Here is a 20,366-nt window from a genome sequence, read left to right on the forward strand (position 1 = left end):
AATACATAAGATGAAATATTTCTGTGTAGGAGACAGAAGACTCAGAATTTGCTTATTCTTTGGAAATCTGGAAAGAAATTTTAACAGTTACAGTCCAGCAGTTTAAAGTCTATAACAGGTAAGGACAGCAAAAAAGCTATGTCATTATCACCCTAATAAACATTTAGTAGGCATCTATGATGTGCTAAGCTCTTTGTAAACAAATAATTATAAGAAATGGAAACACTACAAGCAAACAATTGTACAACATCTAAAGAAATTGTGTGATAGCTAGAACATTGTTTAAAAAGTCTTTTGTTACAGCAATGGTAAACATTCCATATATCTTTGATATAAATACAACTTATTATATAAATATGACTAAGTATAAATATCTTGACTTCAAAATGAAAGGGCCTATCAACAAATTATTTTGTCTTCATGACATGAACGAATCCATCAGAGTGATTCTTTAATGGATTGACCAGTTGTCTGGCAACGTGAAAACACAGCCGTGCCTAGACCATAAAATAATTTGCCAAATCAATCAGCTCTGTAAAAACAAAATGAAAAAACACCAGCAAAAAATTTCCAAATGGATGGGTGGAACTCCCACTTTTCAATCTGTTGTTTTGGAACTCCAGGCACACGCTGTACGTCTTTTAATATTTTGAATGATGTCTTTCTTCCATTTAATTAGGAAACGCTTCATAGAAGAAGACAGATTTTATTTTTCTGATGGAAATTTCTCTGATGTATTAAACTTAGAGAAAAAAGACGTTGCAGTAGATATAAGGATGATTGAGAAGTTGTAAAGACAGAAAAAGGAGGTGAAGGAAACAATCTTTTACTGTAAAGTTTACCTAGTTGGGGTTCAGTGGGAACAGAGGAAAGAAGCCAAGCGTAAGCTGAACTGGAAAGAAGGCTGGAGATGAGATTCTTGGGCTTACTGTGTAAGCTGGACAGGGATCACAGCGGAGTTCGGAGGGGAGAGAGCTGGTCAGATTTTTCAATAATGATTCAGTCTACTGAACAGCAGTGGATAAAATAAGCCTAATTTATACTCAGAAGTTATCTTATTATCTCTTTTCCTAGCTTATTAACTGAAAAGTGCTACTTCTAAAGTTACAAGACTTGCCAGTTCTTTTTTTATACTGTTGTTGTTGAAAACTTTGCAAAAAAAAAGATGTTTGGTTAAAATGGGCTTATTGTAGTTTAAGATCCAATTATTTAGATGGAAAAATCAAAGTAGGGACCAGAGGAAAGAGGGTAAGACAAATAGAACCTGAACTGACAATCAGTAATTCTAGAAAAACTCATGAGGAGGGACCAAACAAGAGAGATTAAAAGAAATTAGATCTCCCTGTGAAAAGGTCTTTCTCTCTTAGCTAATGAAAATAGTCTTTCAAACAACCTTATTCAAAACTTGACCTTCCAGGGCTGAGCGGCCTGCCTTTACATCAGCTTACATTCATTAACTTTATAAAGTCTGGAGAAGGCATGCCAGAGAAACGATTAGTTTATACTCCACTAAACAGAAGGTGGGTGAGCTGATGCAGTCTCTGTTCCTCAAAATGGATTCTGAGCTAAAGATGTTTGTTGTTGTTGTTTCGTTTTGTTTTTCCCTGATAAACTATTTTTTCCTGGAAAAAAAAATCATTAAAGGTGGGACTTTTCTATTTATCTTAAATCTAAAGACTTGGCATGTTAATTCGGGGCATTGAATTTGTTTCCTTGTTAGAACCAACAGTCAATACTGATTTCAAAATCTCAGGAAATTAGGATCTTTCTCTAATCTACTGAATGCATCTGCCCGGGAGGTTTGCAAATGCAAGCCAATTTCAGTTTATTTTTTTGCATCAGACAGGTCTCTGTTAATTCTTCTATAATTATAAGCACTATTGACTTTAAACTAGACACAAGTTTTTTGACAATGTTTGAAGACTTATAGAGAGTGATCTGGCATCAATATATGGAATCTTCTTTCAAAACCATGCTTGTGAAAACAAGCTGCGATTCCTTAATCTGGAGGTCCACTTAATTGAGTTACTCATGCCAGAAATTTGGCATCATTTCCTGTTCCTTTATCAAACTTCACTATCCTTGTATCCTTTATCAAACTTCACATGGACTTCACCATCTAGTCTTGTTGGTTCTACCACCCAAATATCTCAGGGTTCTAGACACTCTTCTCTGAACTCACTGATGCTTTTCTGCAAGAGGTCCTCATCACCTCTCTCCTGGATTACAACAGTCTTTTAACTGGGCATCCTGCCCCAGCACACCTCCAACACATTCTCCACCACCCACACAAACTGTTCCTCCTAAAATATGGTTTGATATTATCTTTCTCCCCTGCTCAAAGTTTATAGGACTCCTAACGGTTATTTCTTAGCCAAGCTGGTAAATTAAAAGTGTGATCTCTTCCTGCTAATGTCCCCAGGCTCAACCCTTGCTCTTCTATCCTACTGATTCCTGCTGCTCAATTCAGTACTCATCTGTGTCATGCTCTCTTCTCTCCAGGACTTCATTCACATAATTCATTTCTCTATGGAAACCTTCTTCTCTTCCCACACTCTCACATGAACTTACTAACATTCATTAGGACTCCCACCTTACCTTTTCAAGGAGTCCTGTGCTAAACCCCAAATCTGCTTCAGTTGTCCCTTTTTTTGGCTATCATATTAACTCTCTTGTTTTTTGTGGGGGGGAGAATGAATTCAACAATTCTAGGTCAGACTTTAACTTCAGAGTTTTGCGACTTTATAAATAACTTGAAATACAAAATATTTTCAACATCCAGGGGGATATTCATTTTAAGATAATATTCCTGGTTATTTGATATCAAAAAACCTATTCTTAGGAAAATATAATAGCTTTACACCAAATCTAGAATTTTGCAATAATTTGTAAACAATAACAAATTTCTAATATATTTTATTTTATCTGTATAAACTTAAAGGTAATTAATCCAGAGTCTACCACTCCCCCCAGGTTACCCCCCGCTCCCAAGCTCCACTCCCAGGTTTAAATCATTGAAAGAGGTTCTATATATCTACATCTATATCTGTATCTATATCTCTATCTATCCATATCTATATATCAGTGAGCCTGATCCTTTATTTCTTACATGTTCATGTTTTGAGCTTAGGAAGAAAGGAGGTTAGGAAACAAGAGATAACATACAATTTATCAAAAATACCAACTACAGTCACTTTCAAAGTGAGAAATTTCTAACCCAGCTGGAGTCAGAATAAAATGATATAACATCCTTTAAGCCAGAAGGTCTGAAGCCTTGGGGACTATGCTTGAATGTATTCAGCTGCATTCTATCATCTCCTGCTTGAGGCTCAGCCCTACAGATTCCTCCATTATAGTTTTCATTAAAATCTATCACTAAGACCTTGAAAAGGAGCACCCTTGCTATGCTTTTAAATGAATACATTAAATATGTTCAATGACCCAAGGAAAGTGTTCAAGAATGTCTAGAATAAAATGAAATTAATCTTTCACTTATATAGCACTAAAAACTGGTCGAAGTATTTGTACTTTTCAGTAGATGTTGATTCACTGGGCATGAGTTTATAATACTAAACAAGCCAAAAAGCACGTATTGACTGGTATATGCTCAGCGCTGTTGGGCCTGGTCAACTATACAAGAGAAACTCACAATATAGTGCCTCCCTTTGGAGAAAGATATGAGAGACTCACATGACACCACTAGAGAATGACCCCAGGACACATATTTCTAAGTGCTAAATGACCCAAGGCTCTATATATTTAAAGTGCTTCTCTGAAAGTTCAGAGAAGGGAGAGGTCATTCTGAGCGTAAGGATAGAATCTGACAATTTTCGGGCTTAGAGATAATCTAATTTGACTTCCTGATTTTACAGATAAGTAAACGAGGCCTGGAGAACTAAATGGAAATAGAGAAAAGAAAGGAAATAATTCTTTTTACAAGCATATTCTTTGTATGTGTTATTTCACTGAATCCTGGCACCAAATCTGTGAATTTTGTGTTATGCTACCCATTTTCACAGGTCATCCATTAGGTTGAGAGATTAATTTTTTGGTGTGTAAGCTTTCGAAATTCAGGAATTCACACTCAGGTTCTCTGATTCTAAATCCTATTTTCCAAAGCATGAAAACATGTTATGACACATATTACGTGCAAGGTACATTCATACATTTATCTCAACTAATTTTAAAATAAGAGAATGCCTGAGCCCCATAATTTAAATTCTCCCACTACTTGCTTCTGTGTTGCCTTCTGGGTGGAATTACACAAACTGGAAAGAGTTAAAATACATTAATTAGGTACGAATAATTGTAATAGTGCACACTTTTCACTATTGGCCATCTTCTAGTTGGTTTGCACATATTCATTTAATTAGTAATCATAGCAATTCGGGGGAAGTCTATCACATGAACCCACATAGGGAATCACTGTATACTGCTACCACTCACTGAGTAAGGAGGGATTAAGAGCTTTAGCGAAAGAGACAGTCCAGGGATTTGATCGCTCCAGTAAACAATGACTAAGAAGCGTTCCCCTATTGGCAAAGGAACTAAGATGCTGGAAAGAAGGGACAGCAAATGTAAAGTAGGGATAAGTAGGTGCCCACCTTTCATTAGAACACCCCCTAGAATAATCAACACTATGCCCCTAATTTGCTTCTCACTTTTAGCCCTGATGAGGAAACTAGTGTCTGGAGGGAGGAGCCATTTATAGTTCTATGGTTCAAACAAGTTCAACTATAGCTGATATAGTTCAGATAAATTGGTTTTCAAGAATTTTCTGAATCAAACTATTTCCTAGAATAAGTGGTAAAGTTATGCTGACACAGATGTATCAGTCTTCAGTCCTGACAGTTAAGCTCTATGAATACTGGTAATCTCAGTTCTCATAAGCAAGTCAGCCTGATATAAGAAGCAAATTAGGGACATAGTTTTCTGGCCTGGGGTAAAGCAGCACATGTGTGCTCACATACATACTAACAATGGAAAGAAACATCATCTGGTGGGTGCCCTGACTATTTTTGGGCCCTCCATTCAATGTGCCTAATCTGAATGTGTCTTGCCTATGCAGGAGTCGGCCATGTGTCAAGCGTGGGTGGTCAGGTGGTTACAGTTCTTCTGATTATGAATGTCGACTGCTCACTCTCTGAAAAGACCACCAGAACAACCCATGTTAAGCAAAGCTATGTTTATTAACCTACTGCGGTAAGGAAGAGCATGACCTAGACGGTCTAGTTTGTGTCTCAAAAGAGGAGGACAGAGATGGGTAATTACAGGACTTGGAGATTGAAGATGAGGTAGCTTAAGGAGGGACTTCCAATGCAAAGATCTGATTGAGATATGGCAAATTCATCATATAATAGTCTAGAACTGGCAGACATAATGTGGCGAGGGTCTTGAAGTGAGTTTTGATAAGTAAATAGAACAATGATAAGGAATGAAAATCTTTTTTGTCCCTACATTGAAGTCTCCATTAAAAAAAAAAAGGTACATTGTTGGTCAATGGTTTTGAAATGAATAGATTCTGGACATTGAAGACAAGGGCTAACCTAGCCTTGTTCTGATGGATCAAGTGCTAAGAGAGTGTCAGCCCTCAGAGACAATTCCATGTTTCATTTTATTTTCCATTGTTCTTTCATATTATACTTGTAGAAAGTGAGCTACTAACTTTCTGAGGATCACACATCTTCAAGTCCAGAGTAGATTTCTTGGTAATATTTCCATAAAGATGTTCTATTTCCCTTCCTTTTTACAAGAATAGGGACGAATGTAGACTTATTTCTGATCTAATTCTGAAAGTCGAAGATTGGGTTGATGGTAGTGACACAATTTCTTGATGGCAATACCACACACTGAAGGAATGTGAAGAAAATGCTTTTTAAGTATTTTCAGCAACAAACAATGTTATTGCCCTCACTTACATTATTTTGCTATTTATTTGACTACTTGAAAGTTCTCAATAATTAATCTCTACATAAAATCAACAGCTTTCATAATCATTAGTGATTATGGATTTTACTCTTACAACAATACTTATGTATACTTCACTTGACTGATGAAATTGCAATATATAAAGCACATTCTAAGCTACATTTAGAATGCATACCTAAATCTGAAAGTATGTAGTCAGATATCAATGATAAATCTGCATGACATGCCTTGTTCTTGTTCCTGAGATTCCATTTGATGGCGACCTGAAGGATCTCACAATCATTGATCATGCAGAATAAGTTCAGCTAAGGAAGAAACAAGACACGGAAATAGGCATTCAGCTTATCAGTTACAAATGCCAAGCCAAAGCCAAATAGGTTTTCACTGATTAGCAAGGTTAAGCCAAATTTGGGTATAGACCATGTTATTGTACTCATATTTTGTTTTTACTTTGAAAATTTCAAGAATCTATTCAGAAGACAGAAAAATAGAAGACTCAGGGATTGAAACTAAAAAGTATACTATTTTTTTATAAACGGTTTTATAAAGTTAAAATTGAAATACAATAAATGGCACCTACTTAAGTGTATAATACATTTTGACATAAGTATATGCCATGAAACCATCATCAAAATCAAGAAAAAGAACCTATCTGTCACTCCGAAAAGCTTCCCACACCTCTTATTAATTTCTACCTCCTGTCCCTCTCCACCCTATCATCACTCCTCTCTGGTCCCCAGACACCCACTAATCCACTTTTTGTCACTATGCTTTACTTTGCATTTCCTAGGATTTTATATTAATTGAATCATAAAATACGTATTTTTTGTGGCCTAGGTTCTTTCACTCAGTATAATTATTTTGAGATTAATTTGTTATAGTGCCTATCAGTAGTTCATTTTTTTTCATTGCTAAGAAGTAATCTGTTGTGTGGAGATATAGCTGTGGGTTTAATCATTCGCATGCTGATGGACATTTGGGCTGTATCCAGTTTTTGGTTATTACAACGAAGCTGCTATGAACATTTATGTACAAGTCTTTATAGGAACACGTGCTTTCCTTTCTCTTGAGTAAATACTTAGGAATGGAATTGTTGTATCATATGATAGCTGTATGTACCACTGTCAAACTGTTTTACAAATGTCTTGTACCAATTCACATTCCCACCAGCAGTATTTAAAAGTACCAATTCTTGTTTGAAAAATGCCATTTCTTGCAGCTATATGACTGAGGACATGTTTTCTTTCTGGCTTTCAGCCAGGAACTTCTCAGCTCCCAGAGAATGCCACTAGGTCTTTGTCACATGGCCCCCTCCACAGATCCTCTCACAACACAGCAGGCTACCTCCTCCAGTCCAGCAGGAGAATTCTTCATGTCTTCTAACTCTTCCATATGCCCTCAGATCAGAGTCTTATATCAAACTGGACACTTAGATAGGAATCTACTACTTAGCAAATCCAAACTTGAATTCTATTTCCCATCCCTGTCAAAACTTGCTTCTCTCATAGTGTTCCTCATTTCAAAAAATGAACCGCCATTCACCCCAATCCTTCTGCCAAAACATTAGAACCATCCTTTATTCCTTTTCTCACATTCAAAATCCAAGTTCAAACAAATTCTGTTGGCTTAGCTTTCAAAACATATCTTAAATCCAACCACTTCTCACCGCATCTACTACTATTGCTCTCAGATCCTTCATCTTCCACAACTTCTGGGGACACCAGTCACTTGGAATAAAATGAGAATTTTGCCCTAGAGTTGTCCGATGCAATGGCCTTGACAATTCACGCCGCCTCGTCTCCAGAGCATTGATAGTGCAATAGCCTCCTTGTAGTGTTTGCTTCTTGAGGAAGGCAAATGGTAGAGTAAGAAGAATTGGCGACTCACACATTGTGCATCCTTTCCATCACTGAGGTTACTTGTCCATTGTGATCAGTTTCCCACACTGCATCCCTTGATTAACTCCTCCTGAGAGCTGCTATTCAATGAAGGGTTTCATGGCCAAATACATCTGAACACGATCCCCCAGCGTATCCCTCCTCATGAAGATTCACAAAGCAGTTCAGCATTTATAGTCTTTGAAAAGTCCTGCAGGAAGGAAACATGTTTAAGTAATTTTTTCCTGATTTTATTCATGATAGAATACTTTTCCTCATCTTATTGGGTAAGAAGGAATGTTTACACCTTCCTCTTTACCTGTTAGCATAAGAACCACCATAGTTTCCCTATCTACGAGGGGAACTCATTGAAGTGAACACATTTACCCTGCTTTTCATTATCTCATTTGCTCCTCCTCCTGGATGTTAGTCTCGGATACATCAAATCAGACTTATATTAGTAGTATGATTATTTTACTTGAAAATTTAGGAAATAGGCTCCATGCTGGCTTTTTTTACTTCCTGGCTGATGAATCAGTAAGAAAAACAGTGGACTCTTTTGTGCTTCCTGTTTCCATCTGTTAATCCTACTTGAGCCACATTTTCCAAAGTGGTGGTTGTGGAGAGAGGGAGACAGTCTCCTCTCTGTCTCTCAGTCTTGGCTTCTTCATTGGCCCCATGACAGGTAAATCAGTTAGGCTCCACATGTGGGCTCACATGCCTTGAAGAATGAGAAGGGAGGAGGAATCCCTAAGTAGACTTCAAGTTGAAATCGTATCTTCCAAAATATTTTGCCTAAAACCCTGAACTTTGAGATTGTTTCGTCCTGCTAGTTGTTAATCTCTAAATTTCATTATTTGTATATTTTTATCACTCCTATGAAATGTGTTCCCTAAGAGTTAAACCCTGATGAGAGGTGAGTCTTAGGGCTCCTGACTTCCAAAATAGCCCATGGGCTAAGCTTTGGAAACCCTTGTTATTAGTGAACTCTAACATCAGATATTACACCACAGCTTAAATTTAATTCATTGTTTGTTACTTTTCTCTGAGATGTTAACATTTAAACTCTATCTCTATTCAAAGAACAAAATGATCTGTTCCTGATTAAAAGAGTCTCAATCAGTTTGGTATAATGGAAAATAGGATGGAGGCCAGAAAAGGAACATGGCATTTAGGCAACATTGCCAAAAACACAGGTATGCAGCATTTATGCTAACTCTGATTCCAAATATTTCTCAGGTCTTAGGAACTAGTGATATTTTTGTAATATCTTAGGGGAGGAGAGAGAACATGATAAAATTTGCATGCCCCAAAAGATTATCATTTGCAAAAAAGAACTTCCTTTATCTAAATAATATGTAAACAAGATAAATTCCTATACAAATATATTTAGAAAGTTGCAGAATTTATTAGATCACTAAAATGAGACTTTTACCTATAAGTGTGGAAAATTATAGTCAGTTAAATTTTTGTTTGAAAATTTTCAACTATGCCTTAAAACATGAGATATATCCAGAGATATATCTCCAGCATATGCCTCACATTTTTTTCTTTCTCAAGATCTCCAGACCTCTCACCACTTAAAATTTTCTTTTCTTTTCTGTTCCAGGGAAAGAAAGCTAGTTATTTACAATACACCACAAGTGACCCAAGCTGTGTAAATTGTTTGCTGTTTAGAAAGTACAACACCTGTACTTTCTATAATGATTAATTTAAATCATCCTCTTTCCTTCTGTTATGTTAGTTGTGGTATCTTTGTAGTGATTTTTGGTTGACTCGAGCAATCTAGTTCTCAGTTAATTTTCTCAACTTTTTAACAAAATCATCTTACCCCTTACTTTCAGATATCCTGGGACTCTGTAAGAGAGAAGTAGTTTCCAGCCAGCCCTATCTTTCCTATTCATTCACTGTGCAACTTCTAGTAAACCACTTTAAATCTAGGTATCTCAATTGACTCATCAATAAAATCGTGATACTGTTCTCCCATAACAGCTTATGGGATATTTAGCTGACACAAGTTGAGGGAAGGGATGCGTGAAATGTTGAAAATAGTTGTTTCTTTTTCTTTCTTCCCTTCCCTCCTCCCTCAAATGCTACATTAAAGCAAAGTATACTTTGCTCCTGTCTCTCTGCCACTCATACTGTCTTTATCTGAGTTAAAGCCTTCTCTTTTGATGCAATGCTACCAAAAAACAACAATAAAGGAAAAAACTTTTTTGTCTAATAGTTTTATTTTCTTTCACATCAACAATCCAGTTACTAAGAGGTCAAAGAACACTAGTTCCCGTGCTATTAAGAGAAAAGTAGAGCAGCTTGATACTGAATTTCAGATGTAAGAGTTCTGGTGATTTTATCACTGAGAATTGTGTATTGTCTATATTTTAATGACAGAGCTCTTAAGTCAGCAAAGGAACGTTAAAACAGGAGTTGCACTAAAATATTTTAGATATTCTTTTGTACCGTAGTGTACATCAGATGTAAGATGTAAGATGACTTCTCACATCACATCAGATGTAAGATGACTTCTCAAGCATTATTTGAACTGGTGAATCAGGCTTCCCTGAGAAGCTCGTTCCCATTCAAATCAAACCCAGAACAATGGCGCCCCATCTTATATGTAATGCCTGGTGGAACCTTTAAAGCTTCTGTTGTTTATGGAGTCTCCACTCTAAGTCATTTGTCTGAGGAAGTTATCTATTGCCAGGAGGCCAAAGGTCCTGATGGCACTTGACTCAGAAAAAGAAATGTTTTCGCTTCTTTTTTTTAGGACATAAAAGTGTGGTCTCTTCAATGAATTTTAATGCTTTAATCAAATTACATTATTTAATCAAAAAATGATTTTAGCTTTACTACTATGATTTATTTTACAATGCTTTCAATGTTTTTTATTTCCCTTAAAAAAGAACATTTTGGTTATTTTTTCTGTTAAACTAAAAGAGTTAATAAGGATTTAATACTAAAGATTTGGCATCAAATATAATATTTTTGGTTTAAGATTTGGAATCCCTTCAACAAAGGAAAATTTTACTTATCCGATTAATTTTGGCTAGTGTACATATTCCTATGATGAATAGGTGACTGGGAAAGTTTTAATTTAATTAGGACTAAATTTGCAAAAAATTAATGCCAGAATTTATAAGGAGAAAGAGTAAGCCGGAAATGATAGAGCAATTTCATGAACCTCTTGGTTGTCACCTATCTTAAGATAAATAAATTGCTTATTAGCATTGTCAATGCAAAATAACCAATAACCATTCTATGAGATAAAAGAGAGAAGATGAGTTTTACTTGAGCCAGGGTCAGGATTACAACCCTGGAAGGCAGTTTCCACAAAGGAAGAAAGTATTCCCCCTGAGAAGCATGGTTTTCAGAACAGTCATACCTTCTTAGAACAAAGAACATACATTAAACACACCCAGGATACATATTCATCAAAGTTTCAAAGAGGTATTCAGTTGCAAATTAGCAGGTCAACATGACTCTGACATTCAGGAAAGGGAACTTATCTTCAGGAGTACTAATATGGGTGTTACCGACATGGTGTTAAGGATAAGGCATCACCAATACTGGTGTTGTAGGAGGGGAAGTGTGCATTCTTATCTGAAAAGAGTGCATTCTTTACTCTAATGGTTAAAGTAGATGTACAATGTATGTTCAATAGGCCATAAGTGAAACATCATTAGTTCAAGCTGAATCCATTTGAACCCGGATAGCTACCCCATACACCCCAATATGTGAAAACCTCTTGTCAGTATTATCTTAGCCGTACTAAGAATAATGCTCACCATTAAGAGGATATTTCTACTTCCTAGAGTGGCACAGTGAAGAGAAAGAGAGAGATCTTTTTAACATTTAAATATAGTCTTCAATGAAAATCTCATGTGCCAAATGTAATATTCCATCTTCTCTATGGGGAGAGATTAACAAGCCTAGATGCCCCATTTCTTGACAGTATAAATTTTTCTGTATTGACTTTCTGGTGCACTTCTTGAAGTGTTATTGGTCAGCAGTATTGGCTACTACTGACACGATTGCTGTACACCATAGTGTATCTGGAAATAAAGAATTCTCAAAAATATTTTTCATTTCCTCCCCAAGTTTTTCTTTATACATTTTAAGCTTATTACTCATACGTATGGAAAGAGCACTAACTCCACTGATGAAGCAAACACTGCAGTCTGCTATTACTGCTCCATTATGTGGCTTCAGACAATTGATTCAGATTTAGCGAACAGCATTTAGAGTGTCATAAAAATAAGCCTCATAAGAATAGCCGAGATACATGTGGAAAATTGTAACTCTTGAGAGCAGAATGATAAATTGGTCTTCATCACTTTGAGGTGAAGAATGAGAATAACGTGTCTTTAAGGTTATTCACTCTAGTACTTTGTTAAGTAGTTCTCTCATCAGCTTTGGTTTAGATGTTGTCCAAATATGTGCCCTGTAGCCTATTTGTCAAATAGACAGTTAAAATATTTAGGTTTTCCTTTTAAATAATTCCTCCACTGCCTAACTTTTTACTGGGCTTTTTTTTTTTTTTTTTTTTGAAGGTATTCAAGCATTTCACGGTCCCAGTGGTCTTCCAGGACTTGTCCGTCACAATATCCTACACAACCTCTGACTGTCCAGGGAGGTCAGGTAATTAGAAATCGTCTCTGGCATAGCCTTTAAAAATATTGTGTACTATTGTGGTGGAACCATTCCAAATTAATGATTGCAATTTACTTATTACATCTTATAGATCTGAACTGAAATTGCTTTTAATGTTGTCATCATACTCTTATTGGGGCAATGAGGGAAATGAATCGTCTAACGTGAAAACAATTTTGCAGGGGACATTTCTCTGTGAAGGAACAGGGGAAAAAGTATTTGTAGCATACCTACTCTGTGCCAGGCACTATGAATTAATATTCACTGCTTTCCGACTCTGCAAACCAATACTCATAGTTGTTATTACAGGTCCATAATCCCTTACACGAAATCCCTCAGGTTAAACATGTCTCAGAATTCAGAAATCTTCAAGTTTTAGGGTCTGAGGTATCTCCCTGAAATTAACAACATTAATACTTCCTGAGTGAAATATATGAATACCTACACAGAGTGGAATAAGTAAAAGTGATAAATAACCTCATGTCGGTTCCCTTCAGGGTTGCTGACAATGGGTCAGGTGAGGGCAGGTTTTGCTGCCAAATGAAAAAAAAAATTGTTTACAGTGGTTTTTGGTTTTCAGAATTGTAAATAAAGGATAGTATATTAACCCAATTTTAGGAGGCGGAATTTGGCATCTAGAGTGGTTAATATAAGTCAGGGATAGAGAATTTGTACCCAGACATGTCTTGATCCAGGGACCTTTTTCAGTATTACTCCTGTTGAACCTACATTAAGGATTTATGCATATGTATTTCTTTAAGAATAACTGGAGAATTGGGTTCTCAAAGGGACACTGAGAACAGAAGCTTTCAAAGATTATCCATCGCTGAATCAGCGCTTTCAATACTTTCGAACAGTTCTCCATTGGGATCACTGATCACAAAATCATGGGGAAGGTTATTTTTCCACGTTTTAGAAGTTAATTTATATTCAATAAAAGGAAAGCTTATATGTTTTCTTTAACTTATCTAATTTCAAATTAACTCAAGTGGCCACTAAGAGGTTGCTTGGACAGTGAAAGTTTGATGCTAGATTAGATTTGAGGACCCATGAAGCTCTTATTTTCATGGCCACCATGTGGGCTGTTAATGTGGTTTATGTTCATGTATATCTCCATCCTATGAAGGCCTCACCCTTTCATACTTCAGTACAAGACGATGTAGGTATTAACAGGTATTAACTGGATACCGTTGGCTTGATGACAGTGCAGTTTTGCCTGGGCAAGAAAAGCTGGCAAATGTACTGCAAATACTCTGGGATGCTTCTTAGCCAGAACTCTGATGAGGGCTTTTAGAAAAACATGATGTTATCCTGAATACCAGATGCTGCGTGCTAAAACTTTTGGACCAAGTAATCCTCTATTGGAAGGACAAATATAGTCCCCATGTGTTGCAATCAGCCAGAATTTCTACACTTACCATTCTACCCTTAGGTGAACTTCCTATGATTATATCACAAACAAAGAAACAGAGTAATTCGAGTGGAATGCTTTACAATGGAAATAAGTGACATTATGATTACTGTATTCAATGCAAGCTTAGGTGCAATTCACGACATAAGTTCTAAGAAATGGGTGCTATAAAACAATCACTAAAATTTTTACTACTTTGCTGCCATCCTCAGTTAATGAGAAGCCATATTATAAGATAATCCTTCACAACGAAATTTTACAATTAAAGATTTGGCAAGCAAATTTTTATTGCGTCCACAAATTTGATTTAACCATTATCATTCTAATAATTGTAAGAACAATTTTTAGTCAACCATACCTAGCTCTTCACTAACAAATTCTGGCCACTCAAAGAATAAAGCTTTTAGGAATGTGATCAAATATTCAGAAAGGTAGAGTCATTATGCATTTTCCTTTTTTTTGATACAAAGTTACAATTGGAAACTATGCAAAGGTAGCCTAAAACTGAATTTATCTGAGAGAATTATTAAATAAAAAAAAAAAAGGTAAAGCAGTCAATAATTTAGATTCTCCTTTTGATCTCCTTTAGAGACTTCTGTGATATACTTATCATGTTGGCCAAAAATTACAACACCCTGGTACATTTAGCATGAAAAATCTCAGAATGCTTTTGAAATGAAAATAAACAATCCTCTACTTAATGATTCAAGCTTCTAAAATGATATTATTCCTGGGATTCAGTAGATATTTTTAAATGTGCTGCAAATGTACTTTAGTTACATATCATTGGAAGCATTCTCTCACAGACAATGTGACGGTATCCATACTACTCTCAGCAAAATTTCCCTTTAACTCCTCTTCTAACAACCAGAACAACTCTTCTCTCTAGTGTTTTTAAACAATGCCTCATATTCTCCAAAAAGTTGTTCAGTATATCTACCATAATATATTCATGGCCATTTATGGATACTTATATAAATATCTATAGTCTATTTAAGAATTTTTCTAAGTAATAATAATTCTATTTATACAAGCAAAAAATTGGTATTTACAGATAAGTTATTTCATTGGTTTTAAATATGTGTGTCCTTCACACTGCTATTTATAGCTGACAATAGAAAACACAATTATACTGTCCATTAGAAAATGAAATATACCCAGAAAAGACATCAAAATACACAAAAAGGAATTAGAAAATCACAACTTGTCTTTTTTTTTTTCTCCTGGCTAAAGATAAAGAGAACTGAATCAAGTATAAACAGATCAACCATAGCAGCAGCTCATTTCCTTTCAATTTAATCACGACATATAACAATTGGCTAGCTGAGGAAAGGGAGACAAGATACACATACAGTAAAATATTTTCAGAGTAGATTGAGATACAGATTTGTCATTGTCCTTTATTTAATTGTATCCTTAAGTACAAGAACAAATTAGAAGGATAAGAGAATAGATGGGAGACCACATGACATGTAGAAAGAAGGAGGGGTTAGCTCCTTATTAACACCATTCCAGTGGCTTGTGACATGTTTACACATGTTCTTCCAAAGTGCATATTCATAAAATGGCTTTGCCCTCTATTTTTGTTATGATACATTATTTATTGAAATAGTAGTCTCAATACCTCAAATATCAAAGATCTAAGGACTAGATTGTAGAGTAGATAAGCAACGTGCATTAGCAATAGTTTTGGAATAACAAGCAGAATAGTTGTGTATTAGTCAAGGTTCTCCAGAGAAAGAGAATCAATAAGGGTATATATATATATATATATATATGGAGATGTATTATAGGAATTGGCTCACACAGTTACGGAGGCTGAGCAGTCCCATGATCTGCCATCTGCAACTGGAAACCCACGGAAGCCGGTGGTATAATGCAGTCTGAGTCTGAAAGCCCGAGACCCAGGAGCTCCCATGTGCAGGGCAGTCGAAGATGGTCTTCCCAGCTCAAGAAGAGAGTGTTTGTCTTTCCTCTGCCTTTTTGTTCTATTGGAGTCCTCAATGGATTGGATTATGTCTACCCACACTGGTGAAGGAAGATCTTCTTTACTCAGTCCACTGACTCAAACGCTAATCACTTCTAGAAATACCCTCAAAGACACACCCAGAAATAATGTTTTACCAGCTGTCTGGGCATCCCTTAGCCCAGTCAAGTTGACATACAAAATTAATCATTACATCTTGGGAGAAAAACGTTGGTTGGAAACTTTTCTACTTGAAAGACTTGTTGATCATTGTAAAGAAGATGGTTAGAGGAATTGCAGGATACTATTTTGGTGTTTATGTCTTGGTAAATTAACATGAAGCCGGGATCTAGTCTTTGCATTTGCAGGGTAAGAACTTCATTATTTGAGTTACTTTGGTCAAACAGGAGGTGAATAAACACTAGAAAACTTATTTACACTATTCAAACAATCTCACTCAAAACAAATAGAAGATATAGGGGCCAGAAAATCAATTTATGAATTTTCCAAGGGAAATTTGCAAAGAGGGAATAGCTCTACTTGATCAATTACATAGAATATCTTCTCTTTCATCAATGATTCTCTATAGCCCTAAATTTAATTTATTCAATTTCTCTATCGTTTTCTTTCTTTATCAATGGTTGAAACCCCTTGAATTGAATGAAACATTTTTGTTCATAGGACTCACCAAATCCAAATTACCCTTTCAAGCTTGATTGACTCCATTGCCTGGGGCATATGCTTGTTGAGTAAGATGTCTGATATAATAGTCTATGTTTAATTTTAACAATTTCTACCTTGGGCCTTCTCCTGCAGTTTAATTCAAATAAATTAAATATATGTTTGCAGCAACTCCACTGTGCACCGCAAATGAACATAATCTGGTGTGTCATTCTTAAGTGTGATAGAGTGGAAAGAGCAATGAGCTTTGAATCAGAAGCGTTGCATTTTGAGGCTGTTTCTGTCACTCAGTGTCTGTCAGACTTGAGCAATTTACTCACCTTCTAAGTTTGTTTCTTCAGCGATGCATTGGAGGGTGATATATAATATATCTTACAGATTTATTTTAAAAATCAAGTCATATGAGACAATTGAATACAAATGCTTTTTAAAATATAATTTCTAAGTCACTAAAAGATACTATAATAAAAGACACAGGAAGAGCTTGATCTGAACATCCATCTAAGGGACTTTTGGCCATCTCTCAGTCAGCTTCTTCTGAATGCCCTGAGCCGTTCCTGGATACAGTAATAGGAGATGGAGATCTGGTAATCAGACAATAGGCAGCCAGCTGTGCTCCTCAATGGGAAGTCGCCTCATCAAAACATGAGACTAGGGAATTAGAGGTTCCCTCTTTTTTTTTTTTTTCTGCAGGGAAATATTTGCCCTGAGCTAACATCTGTTGCCAATCTTCCTCTTTTTCTTTTTCCTCCTCAAAGCCCCAGTACATGGTTGTATATCCTAGTTGTAAGTCATTCTAGTTGTTCTATGTGAGCCAGCACCACAGCATGGCAACCGACAGACAGGTGGTGTGGTTCCACGACCAGGAGACAAACCCAGACCACTGAAGCAGTGAGTGCCGAACTTTAACCACTAGGCCATCAGGGCTGGCTCCAGAGGTTCCCTCTTAACAATAAAATAGGGAGAATGAAAAAGTTAAGAAACAATTTCAATTTCCATGATAAATTATGAGCACCGTATTAGTTTGCTAGGGCTGCCATAACAGAATACCACATACTGGGTGTCTTAACCAACAGAAATATTTTCTCATAATTCTGGAGGCAAAAGTCCAAGATCAAGGGGACAGTAGGTTCAGTTTCTTGTGAGGCCTCTCTCTTTGGCTTGCAGATGGCCATCTTCTCACTGTGTCCTCACACGACCTTTTCTTTGTGCATATGCATCCCCGGTGTCTCTTCCTCTTCTTATAAGGACACTCCTCATATTGGATTAGAAAAATATGGTCTTATGACTTCATTTAAACATAATTACTTTTTTTAAAGGCCCTACCTCCAACTATAGTCACATTGGGAATTAGAGCTTCAACATACGAACATGGTGGGGACACAATTCAGTTCATAACAAGGACCTATACAAATGCAGTGGAAATCGGACTAAAGAGAAGTAAAATTTGAGGGACATTTTTGAGATAGAATTAACAAAATTATTTCATCAACTGAATGTAGGAAGTGAGTAGAATGAGGAAGGAGTTAAAAAGCCTTAGCTGTGCATTTGGTATATGCCAGACATTTTGCTAAGTGCTGGAGGTACAAGGATAAATCTAAAAGACACAGCTCCTGCATTCAAAGAACAGATGCTGTCACCAACTAGTTGCCCCAAGGAACTCAAGGGTGGGTTTGGAAGCATTTAACTGTTTTTCCAAATTGTTTTGTTTTCCTCTTGTTATGTTAAGCAGATGCAATCACCAACCATCCTGAACCAGACCAAGCCTCACCACAAGAGCTATGCCCAGGACCTTTGTCTTATTTCTAATGCTAAGATCTCTCCAGGAGGAGCGTAGGCCTTAACCTGCAGTGTATGTGGAAGCATGTTTTCCAACAGAGCCTGTGCAAGTGAATACCCGCCTCTCCCTTTTGAAAATTCATTCCCCATCCAAAATAAATGCCCCTGCTTCCCTTTGTTCAGGGACGCCATGGCTTTGGAAATGATTCCTCATGGTCTCGTATTTGCTGCAAATAGACCTTATTCTGTGAGACAACTACTTCTGGTGGAGAGTCTGATTTAACTTGCCAGGAAGGAACCCACTTCAGGTTGGTAACAATGCTACTTTTGAAGCAGCAAAATACAATCTTATATTCTATAACTACTTGTTACTTACCTTCATACCTAAGCCTCAAACATACAAACTCAAAGATGTATGTTTGAGAGAATGTACGCATTAGGATTTGTCCGACTTGGTTTTGAATCATGAATTTGTAATTCACTAGCTTTGTAATCCTGGAGCAGCTAATATTTCTGAACCTCAGTTCCTTCATCTGCAATATAGGACCTATAATATCCATTGCCAGGTCTGTAAAAGACATTCAATAAATATTGTCAGTAAAAAATCTAGGTAGCTTCCAATAAGTAAAAATCATCTTTGTTTGTTTTTTTCCTGGTGGGAGAGGGAAGATAGAGAGACAAAGAATGAGGGTGTGATTGACTAGACTTTGTCAATCAAAAAGGTGAATGCGCAATCAAAAGAAGCTTTGCTTTCTTCATAGTTATGATTACGATAAGTTCTTTCCTTCTCCTCAGATTTATCTGTGGCCCAGAGATCCCAATCATGATTTAGTGCAGTGGTTCCCAACATTTTTGGTATGAAGATTCCTTTTTAACATCAAAAAAGAATCTAGACGCTATGGCAGTAATTTCATCTTTAGTAATCATTGCTTAGGAAATACATAATGGTACAAATTTACTTTAGTGTCACAAAATTTGAAAATAAATTTGTATTTTACCCACCACATTGAAAAATACTCATAAAGATATGAATGTGATATGTATTCAGTTTACAGACATATATGTATGGATATAAACCTGTTTGAAATAAGTCTATAGAACTCCGAAGGTCCAAGGCCCATAAATTTGGATCCACTGGCCATTTATGGATCAGAAATGTAGAAATCAGCAGATTTCTGTTACTAACCTAGAACTCTTGATGAAGTAATTTATTTAACCTCTTAGAGCCGCCACTGAAATATCGTTGATATTACCTGCTGTACCTTTATCAAGCAACTGTGAAGTGCAAATGAGATCAAGCATACAAAAGCTCACAAGGAAAGGTCTGGTTCTCTTTTGATAACATATTGGGGGCAATAGAAGCCATGGAAAGAGAAAGTGCTATGAAAATGTGAAATTATAATAGTAGTAGTGGTGGCACCAGTGGTAGCATCCTTCCAGGGTGATGACAAAGTTATTTTTCTATACTCCAGTTCTTTGCAGGACCTACAACCTGCATACCATATGCGATGTCTTCAAAACTCATGTTCTTCAGCAATCAAATGGAAAACATTTTTAAATTCCTGACAATTTTCCATCATACTTCATTACATTTTTTCCTAGAGGAAATCACATAATAATATTGGTTAAATTAAATTCAATATAGACTTTCTTATCCTCCTATAGAAAAATAAAACCCATAAATGTTTCCCAGAAGTAGATTATCTGATTAAGGAGGGGACACTACCAATATTGCTCTTTTGGTAACATCAGAAAAACAATCAAACATTCAGGGATGGCAAATGATGGATGACAGAAACAAATTTAGAGTACTACTTAGAACGAATTAGTGAATACATTTGAAATGGGAGTTCTACTTGCACATAACTTAATGGTCAATAAGTAGTTCATGTCCTTTCAAGGAGTTGAAGAATATAGAGAAGAGAGATTCAAAGATTTAGAGTTTGATGAGAAGTCATCAAAACATCATTTGTTTACTATTATATAGTCAACCCTAAGAGAATGATTTATATTTTGGATAGAACTATTCTTCAATGATAAAATCAATTCTCTGTAAGGCACAGCCTTGCAAAAC

The 20,366-nt window shown here is 36.2% G+C and overlaps 1 long non-coding RNA gene across 4 annotated transcripts in view; it reads right to left on the reverse strand.

The window, feature by feature from the left end:
* The window catches only part of LOC139080072 (uncharacterized), a 109,555-nt gene that overhangs the window by 42,149 nt on the left and 47,040 nt on the right, over positions 1-20,366 (reverse strand). Inside the window, exons 4-5 of one of the 4 annotated variants that reach the window (XR_011534230.1) lie at positions 7,816-8,016; positions 5,166-6,233 (exon numbers count right to left, since the gene is read on the reverse strand). The exons of 1 other annotated variant lie outside the window; for it this stretch is intronic. This is a non-coding gene — a long non-coding RNA (uncharacterized lncRNA). Of the gene's footprint in view, positions 1-5,165; positions 6,234-6,452; positions 8,017-20,366 lie in introns of those variants that run through there. 2 more of the 4 variants (XR_011534228.1, XR_011534227.1) reach the window with 2 other exon arrangements.

Source organism: Equus przewalskii, chromosome 28 (assembly GCF_037783145.1).
Source record: "Equus przewalskii isolate Varuska chromosome 28, EquPr2, whole genome shotgun sequence".
Lineage (NCBI taxonomy): Eukaryota > Metazoa > Chordata > Mammalia > Perissodactyla > Equidae > Equus > Equus przewalskii.